This window comes from Micromys minutus (genome assembly GCF_963924665.1).
Source record: "Micromys minutus genome assembly, chromosome: 28".
NCBI lineage: Eukaryota > Metazoa > Chordata > Mammalia > Rodentia > Muridae > Micromys > Micromys minutus.
In genome coordinates this window covers 40,588,348-40,596,564 of record NC_137963.1, presented here as the reverse complement: position 1 = coordinate 40,596,564, position 8,217 = coordinate 40,588,348, and positions in this window count along the sequence as shown.

Sequence of the window (8,217 nt, the reverse complement as noted above, 5' to 3'; positions counted from 1 at the left end):
TAGAATTTTTAAAGTGAATTAAATATAGCCATCAAAGTGATGTTTGTATCATATAGTATTAAAATTGCACAAATAATATATTTAGTGCAATTTTAGAAAGCCAAATGGATCACAGAAAAATAGAGAGATAATAGAAGGAGTTTTGTTTCTGTGTGAAAAAAGCGGGTAACCTAATAAGAATTAGGATAAGGAAGTTATAAAACACAAGCAGAATTAGTCATCCTATGAATTTAATAAGGGGAAGATTGCAAAGTCAAGAGACTAAATATTGGACGCGGCATTCATAATCAAGAGCTTTTTAACTGTATACACAAGACATCAAACACATCGCATAGGAGGAAAAGGGGGTTCACAGTACAAAGGGCATAAAGAAAAAAAGGTTTTTAAAAAAAACATTTTCACTACAAAGAAAGATGCTTTGTGAAATGAGGAATTCTGTGTTGGGTATCATAGCTGACATGCAGGAGGCAAAGTTAAAGGAGTGGAGTAGCAATTACTAGAAGGCATTCCAGCTATGCAAAGTACCAAGCTCAGATGCTCTTGTTTCAAGACCTTTTAACAAATAAGCAACAATAAAGGTAAAACTTGCAGAAGAAATTGTGATATAAAACGTTAACAGAAAAAGAAGACAACTATAATGTCAAGAAACATACCAAAATAGTAGTTGCAATTAATGATTTGTAGGAAACTTGAGTGCCAGAAAGGGTTTCTTAAACTAAATTTTCCTTTTGAAGTATTTAAAGAAACAATTTTTGTCTGCTTGTTTCTTTGTGTCATTCCTAACAGCCCCAAGTAAGGGATTACAGACTCAGATCTACTGGTGTCAGAGCAACAGCTGCAGTCTGGGAAAAACACCTCAGTTTTGTTTTGCTTGAGGGACAGGGGTATCTGAATGAAAATAAGAGAGACTTGTATTCAGAGGTTTCAGTATCACTGAGAACCATTGCCAACAAAAGGGACATCAGAAAATGGTTAAAGAGTTAGAAAATGTATCTTGTTTTAAGCATCATGAATAAAACTCATCCACTCTAAGCAGGCTTCTTTGTTCCACCATCTTGAGAAGTCTCTGTCCATCTCTGAAGTTGGAAATTTGTGGCAGACTATTGAAAACTCCAGATTCAGTCCTCACATAGAATTGAAACTTGGTACTCAGGAGAAAGTGACATCTATCTTTTGAGAAGGGAAGTAAGAATTTAAGCACCACTACCCAGAGTTTGACTGCTATTATATTCATTAATTACATCTGTTAAGATCCTTTCTGAGCTGCAAAGACAAATTTTTCTCTACTGCTTTGCCTGAATTCTCCTGTGCCATTTATGAAGAGAAGCTTCTGCGTGGGTGTGCACGCACACACTCTCTCACAAGAATTTATCTGTTTTCATTTTATCTTATTTCTTTCTTTCCTTACTTAGACTGTCAGTTCTTTGGCAAAGAGGGGCTTCAGTCTGCTCTGAAAATAGATGGAAAGTAACCAGAGTGCATTCATAACCTTGTGAAGGAACACTCGTATAAATTCCATCTGGAGTATTCAGAGGGTCCTTGATACCCATACATGTCTGTACTAAGTGGTGTCATTGGGAAGTATGACATGTTTTAGAAGCATCCTCAACAAGCTTTCCTAAAATTCACCTGCTTATGTTAACCTCATACTATTATCAATTGATTTCTGCTGTTATATGTAATATCAACAGAAGCATTTCTACTAAATTCCATATCCAACTTTTAGGCATTACCAGTCAACTAACTTCAAAAGAGCCCAATATTTGTCTCAAATAAGCATCCTAAAATTTTCCGTTTTCTTTGTATTTTATTTCAGGTCAGGAGTTTGTCTCTGGCAGTTAAACCTTTTTTCTGTGTTACTATAGGGAAATTTGTCTTGGTTAATATGACTCTTTTTGGCATTGTGTCACCCATGGTGGGTTAGGCTTTGGTGATGTGGCTGTCTATAAGACATTTCTGCTCCTATAAGTACTTTCTTACCCTTATTTCCGTATGTAACCCTAATAAAACTCACTGGTTCACAAAGTTGAACTTTAGTAGTATTCGTACTTTGGTCTGTCATGAGTTCCCCACATTTGGTGAGTAGATATGGGTTTTGGTTCTCCAGGAAAATACCTTCTTTCAAATTCAAGGCCTCTTTTGATTTAATTGTTTTTACACACACACACACGCACACACACACACAAAATGTGTGTGTGTGTGCGTGTGTGTGTGTGTGTATTCCTTAATACATACATAGAACCTTCTAAATCTGTATAATGTTTCTTGTATGTATATTTTTGGTGTTGCCCACTTGGTATTGGACAATCTGTTGGTTTGCTCTTTCCTGGGGAGGAACATTTCTTTTTCTCTCAGTATTCCTTGGTTTCCTGTACACCTCTGTCTAGGCTTGAGACCTAATTTTTCTTGTCTACTTGTTCACTTATCAATCTATGCTGTTCCCAGTTATTAGTTATCACAATAATTAATATAGATAATAATACATAGATTCTCATGTAAACAAGTTTTTACTTAACTAGAAGAATTCCCAAGAGTGCAACTGTAGAATCATGTGGACATTATATGTCTACTTTTTAAGTGAATTAATTGGTGTGGGGAGATGGTGGGGGAAAATCTGCATGAGCTCTTGAGAACAAGCATGCCACAGTGTGCATGTGGAGGTCAGAGGACAACCACCATGAAGAGATGGTTCTTTCTGTCTAGAAGAGATACAAATATTGCTTCATTTACTTTCTGTTTTGCATTCAGTCTGGAACTCTATTGCATGTAAACATAGTCCCCAAATTCAAGGTGGATCTTCTCTTCTCATTTAAATCTTTCTGAAAGTACTCTCACAGACATATCCATCATAATAATAGTAAATGTTTTAGTTCTTTTTCTGTTGCTATAACAAAATTTTGAAGCTTGGTAACCCATAAAGAAAAGGGGTTTATTTAACTTACAGTTTGGAGACTTAGTTCACAAGTTTAGGTGGTTGTTAGTAACGTGTCCTCCAGAGAAAGTTGAGTCTGTGTCATTAACTAGTGGAAGGCAACATGGTGAGAGTGCATAGTACATAGAGATCATATGCCAAGAGAGGAAATGAGAGAGCCAGCAGACAATCTTACTTCATAAGAAATAGATAAATTAATAAATTCAAACAGGAACTGATTCCATCTCAAAAGACCTGAGCCACTCCCAGTAGAAGGGACCTATTCACCCAGTAGTGAGATCTTCCTCTTGAAGATCTACTACTTTACCTACTACTACATTGGCAAGCATGCTTCTAGAATGTGAAACGAGGAAAACCACATACAAGCTATACTACTAAAATAAAAATAAAACCAGCTTTTTGCCTGGTGCCCAAAGTCCACATAAATAGTGTGTTAGTGTACTCACTGTTGTTCCTTCCCTAGAAGCAATGTAAGGGAGGAGGGGTTTATTTTGGCCTGGAAGAGACAGCTAGGCACATCCACAGTAGGGAAGCAGAAAACAGGAAGTAAAACAGAGGTACCATGCTGAATAGTTCTTATGTCAACTTGATGCGAGCTGAAGTCACCTGAGAAGAGGGAGATTAATTAAGAAAATGCATGCATGAGATCCAGCTATAGGGTATTATCTTAATTCGTGATTGACAGGGAGGTCCTGCAGGTGTTACCCATAGTAGGTAGTGCCACCCCTATGCTGATGGTCCTGAGTTCTACATGAAGGAAGATTGAGGAAGCCATAAGGAGCAAGCCAGTAAGCACCCCTCCATGGCCTCTGCATCAGCTCTTGCCTCGAGGTTCCTGCCCTGTGTGAGTTCCTACTCTTACAGCTTTTGGTGATAAACTCTAACATGAAACTGTAGGGAAACAAACCCTTTTGGTTATCATTTTTCATCATAAAGATAGGAATCCTAATTAAGACAGGTATGAAACCTCAAGACTGACTTTCTCCAGTATGGCATCACCTAAAGGTGTTTTTCAAACAATGCTATCTGCTAGGGACCAAGTGTTTAATCACATTAGCCTAAGGGGCTCATTTCACACTCAAACAATATGAGCATTTAGAGTTATTTTTAAATAAATAAACAAATAGTGTGCTGGATATATCTGTAACAGTGGTTCTCAACCTGCGAGTTGCAATCCCTTTGGCAAATCTGTCTTCAAAACCATTTACATTATGATTATCAGGAGAGGGCATGGAGGAGGGGAGCTCTAATAGTGGTGGTCAGTCACTACTGAGTTCCTACATAGCCACAGACTACCACTGCTAGGAGCATAGTAGGTACATAGCAGTGTTTTGGAAAGTCCATTGTGTAGCAACTACAGGAAGCAGTAACCACCAGAGAAAGGATACAACCCAGCCTGGGGTTCAGAGCAAGGCTTGGTCACTGATCTAAGCAATACAGACACCACTTTACTGACAAACAGTATTTCTACACTGATCTAAGCAATACAGACACCACTTTACCAGCAAACAGTATTTTTACAAAAAACTTGCATTTATTGGTTGTGTTTAATTAACACACTTCTAGAAATAAAAATGGAACACAGAGAGTGACACTACACTTGCAACATTAGAGAGGTCTATAGCTGCTTTCTTCTCCCTTCTTTCTGGAATCTTCCTTTGTCCTCCCTCTTTTCCTGATCTCATGTACTGATGACCTAGATACTTGATACTTGGCTAGAAATGCAAATAAACAAGAGAAAGTCTTTTTTTGCCCTTGGAGTCTAGCTCAGCCTGTATCACTCAGATTTTGCACATGGGAAGTACAGGAGTGCAGCAAATGAAGCTGTGAGCAAAGCACCCTACCAATGTAATGGTTGATTTTTTACAACCTTACTGGCTTTAGAATCACCCAGAAAACATGCCTCTGGACAGGTCTATGAGCCTCCCTCCTGAGAGGATTAACTGAATGGGGATGACCCACTCTGAATGTGGCTGGCACCTTCCAATGATCTGGAGTTCCAATGAGCTGTCATCTCTCTGCTTCCTACAGTGGACGCAATGTGACTAGCTCTCTCACAGTCTTGCTGCTGACTCCTTCCTCACTGAGAAGGACTTTGATGTAACAGTTTCCTTAGAGACTGAAACATAACATGCTCCAGGGAAGCCCTTTAAACAGGGAGGTGAACAACTCAAGATAACTTCAGAAAGTCTCGGAAACTAACCAGCGTCACTAGGCCCCTGCCTACCTGAGTAAGTAATAAAAAAGGGCCTTGATTCACTCTCAGACCAGTCAAGCAACAAAGTAGTAGACTCTGAGGCCAGACTAGCTGCCTGGAAGAAGCAATAACAAGCCAAACTGCCTGAAAAAGGTTTATGCCAACTGAATCACTTAGAAAGAACAATTTTCAATCCTCTGAGCTGCCGGCAGTGTGCTCCATCTTCCTAGATTTCATAAGCTGTTCCTTGTGTTAGGGTAGGCTTTGGTGATAGAGATGTCCATGTGTCATTTCTGCTCCTGTACTAACACAGCAATTGAGGAAGGTTAGGTTGAGAGTGGGTAATAATGAGTTCCTTAAGTGAAGGAAGAAATAGGTGTTTACGGAATAGGAAGAAAGTGTCTGGGGGCATGGAAGCAGTCAACTGTTACTTGTTTAAGTGTCCTCAAGCAGGCACTCTGTGGGGAGGAGTTAAGCAATATATATCGGAAATTGGTGTTGGAGCTAATATTCTAATAAGCCTAATAAGTTCTAATAAAAGACACATGATCCCAATTTTTATTTATAAGCCAAAAATGCCTAGATTAGGCAGGGCTAGGGTTAGGTGAAGGTTAAACTGCCAGGAGTCCCACACATTAAAACAGTTAGAGTTTCCTTCTAAATCAGGAATTCTTCTTGGCTGGTTGTGGGGCACAGGTCATTGTTACTGTTAAATAGTCTACAGTGGATAAGGCACCGTAGGGTTGGCTGCTGAACTTGTACAATGTAGTAGAAAATGAAATGGTGGGTGTCTTTGTGCATTGGGAGGATGAAGCAGGAAGATGGCAAACTTAAGGTCAGCTTGGTTTATGTAACAAGACCTAGTCTCTCCAAACCAACCCAACAAACTAACCAAAAAAAAAAAAAAAAAAAAAAAAAGTAAAAATAACAGCAAAAGACTGTTGTTCCCTTTGCTCCACATTTTGACTATTTGGCATGGGTTTCATTTGGTACTTAGTGTTGCTTTAAATAGAGAAGAGTTTGAGATTTAAAATTATCAGCAGGTGGCATTTGCTTTATCTTCACACTGTACTGTGCTGGTTTTGAACTAGGACTATAAGGAGACTTAATTCACATACAGAACCCCCAACACCATACTTTATACCTCATCTCTGCATAGTAGGAGAGTAAGGATGCTGCAAAGAGCCCCTGTGTCTGCTGTTACTCTATGTCACAGTGGCATACTGTCCCAGTAGCTACCTTGAGGAGGAAATAGTTGGAGAATAAAATGTGAGCTCCCCTGTCTGTCCTTTCTCTGTCAGGTAGAATCATCATATAAAAAACAATACAAAAAATTGGTATAATTACATCCCGTGTTGTATATGAAGTTCAAATTTTAACAGGAAACCTACACTTACTAATAAGACCCCCCCCCTTCTTCAATCCTGGGGTTTAAATCCAGAACTTTACACATTCTAGGCCAGTGCTCCAACTCTGAGCTTCTCCACTCCTCCAGCCATAAAACTCTATTTCATTATTATCATTTTCAGTAGTTGGAAAGTTCATGAATGCAACATGAATGAGAGAAGATATGTTAGTTTCTTGATCATTTACATTTGTTGGTGGCCAGTTCCTCCTTTATACATTCAAAGCAAGTTTTTTTGATAGAAAGCATCTTGGAACTATGTGTTGTACAAATTTTTAATTCCAGTCCCTGGTTTCTATCCCACCTTGATTATCCAGGTCTGCTCTTTGCCAGGAGCCTGTTGAGAAGAAACACAGAGAAGGACTCTGGTGTGGCTTTAAAGCCTGAAGCTCTCTAGACATTGTAGCTCTCTTACTGTACTGAATGCTGATGATAACTTCTAAAAGGTCCTAAAACCTTTGTTGCTCATTTAGTGGGTGAAAATTAGAGACCTGTAGCCTAACAGTGTGGATTAAATAATGTGGCCTTTGTTCTATCTCAGCAGGAACTGTGCTGCTCTTTCAGCCTGTTAGTAGAAGTCCAGGAAGAAAAAGAGACACTTTGGCAGGTGATTGTAGCCTTTATTACTAAGTTGTAAAAAGTTTCCCTGATGAAAAATCTCTAAGAAAAGGGGAAAAGTGGATGAATGAATGAGAAAGGACGACCGAAGGAAAATTCTTCTTCCCTTTGTCTAAGAAGTGTTCTGTTCAAAAGAGTTCTCAGCTCAGTTCTGTATCTTCTCTTTGTCTTCAGCACTCTACATCTTTCAGAATACATGATCACATAGTAAAAGTTCATCACAAGTTCACACATAAAATTCAAATCATAAATTGAAATAGTTTACATCAGAGGATGTTTACATGCATATCGATTAGGAGTAATTCATTATCTGACTAAACATCCATCAACTGTCTCGGCTCCACAGGTTCTCTGAAGGTTTAAAACCATAACTAAGTTATTAGTGAGGTTTTGTATAGATAAATCCAATCAATATTTTATCTTCTGCACTAGCATTTATAAGAAATCCTTAGTTCCCTTTTTATGACCCTCTTACGGTTAATTGTTTTACAGCCTCTTGGGATGTGCTCTGAGTAGTAGAAAGTCTGTCACGCGCCCACGCTTCCCGCCGCTAGGAACAGGCGTGCAACAAACAGATTCTTCTGCGGATAACCTTTATTGTCCAGCACTTTGAGCAGGGGGCTTCTTGAGCAGGAAACTTCTCTCTGAGCCGGGGACTCCCTACCGGGTTCTACTGTCTAGGCGACCTCTCACACGCAGTTCCCCACGAGTGATCTCTCTGTCCAGTCTCTGTCCACGAGGGACCTCCCGCAATCTCTTTTACCGAGTCTCTCTCCACGTGGGATCTCCCACAACCTCTCCTATCGGGCTTCTCTCCACGTGGTATCTCTCCGCCATCCCTCCACGTGGGGTCTCCCGCAATCTCTCCACTCTCTTCCTCTTCTCCTCACGTGGGGGAGAAATGCACTGCTATATATGCCTAAGAGACTTGTGTTGCTACCTGATTGGTGCGCCCTCCTGTAGCTCAATCACTTGCCCCAAGAGTGGGCTGTGACTTATGTGGTGCATGCGCATTAAGTCTCTTGGCTGGGCAACAGCTCTGTTTGCTGAGTTCTCGGCGGGAAG